The sequence below is a fragment of the Ammospiza nelsoni genome, chromosome 1, assembly GCF_027579445.1.
Source record: "Ammospiza nelsoni isolate bAmmNel1 chromosome 1, bAmmNel1.pri, whole genome shotgun sequence".
NCBI classification, from domain to species: domain Eukaryota; kingdom Metazoa; phylum Chordata; class Aves; order Passeriformes; family Passerellidae; genus Ammospiza; species Ammospiza nelsoni.
In genome coordinates, this window is record NC_080633.1 from 118,162,128 (window position 1) to 118,163,711 (window position 1,584).

The following is a 1,584-nucleotide window of genomic DNA, read 5'->3' on the forward strand; positions in this document are numbered from 1 at the left end:
GGAGCTGCCTACTGTTTGTGTTATCTGTTCTTTTCTGACCTTGTATTTCCTGCAAGTGAAAATGCAACAAACAGGAGTCTATGACCAGTTGGATGTCTTCTCCAATCAATTTAACTCTGTATTTCATAATAAACTTGTTCTGCCACACTGCAGGCAGAGTGCAGTTGGGTGGGTCTTCACTGATCTTCCTCCAGAAGTCGTAGTTCAATGCTCAAGAGACAGTGAATTTTTTGTTCCCATCTAAGTAAGCGTTCTTTTCCACTTCCCTACCCTTTCTGTGAAAACTCCACTGGGTATGTTTGCCCGCTGTTTCCTTTGGATGCCCATAAGGTAAGCCTGGCTTTGGATGCTGTTTTCACAATCTACAAAAAAGTTCCTGACTTCACTTATTTCTTTCTCTGGAGAGAGGAATTCTTCTGACTGAGTTAAGCTTGTCTCAGTCTGCATTATTTGCCCAAATGCAAATAGAGAAATACTGCTTTTATAACTGGATTCATTCAGTCTCCTATGTGGTGTATGCCATCTTTTAAAGTTAACTCTGCAGCATGTTCATTCAGAAGGTGGAAACAGGAACAGTATTTCATTGGAATTTAAGGACACAGTAATTAAAACAAGGATCCACATTGTTCTGAATTTTAGTGCTGGTGATAACCAAAGTGTTAACAGGGAGAGTTTATAAACTGTTTGCATATCCTGTGTGCATTTGCACTCGTCATCTTAATTAACATCCTTTGCCTGTAAAATTAATTTGTAACTCTTGAGAAACCTAATTTTTGTTTACTGTTACTTTGAGTTTCATCCTCTGGGATACCATAACTTTTCATCTGCCTGCACAAGTTTGTGTGTCTTGAGAATGAAGTGGATGTTCATGTAAAATGAAACAAGATACTCTAGATCAATGGCTGTATTTAAGTTGAGCTTATGCACTTCCAAATGCACAAGCTCTCTTGATTTGTGCACTCTTATGTGAAGCATTACAATTTCATCTTGAGCTCTGAATTGACACATCCTTTCTTTCCTGTTCTGCAAACATCTGAAAGAACCTCAGGTGTTAACAAAAGAAATCCTCCCTTCATGCTTAGTCCAGGAATAAAAATTTTCAAATGAAGCATTCGAGCAAGCTAAATGGAGGTTTAGCTTTAGTTTGAGCTAATCTATTACATTTCAGCAAAGAGGTGAGATTAAAGGTTGTGGATCATTCATTACCTACTGTAATTGTAGATCTACTGTTTAAAAAAAAAGCTGAAATTTTATTTTGCAAGCGTTAGTAGATGCAGCTGCTGTTTAGTGTTACCCAAGAATCCTAATGGGATTTTCATCAATTTGGATTAGCAGCTTTGTGAAATAGGTGCTGAGAGGACTGGGATTTCTTCTTCCAGAAAAAAAGAATTGTTAAATTGGTTAAAATCCAGGTGTTTGTGGTGTGTGACTGGAATACATTGAATGATAAATTTACCTCTCTTCTGATAGTTATCTGGAAAACATGGCTACTAAATTCTTACATTTTTTTTTTACTTAAATTGGCTGCCTGTTTGTTTTCAGATGCTTAACTGATTTGCAGCTCAGTTCTCATAAGATGTTTCA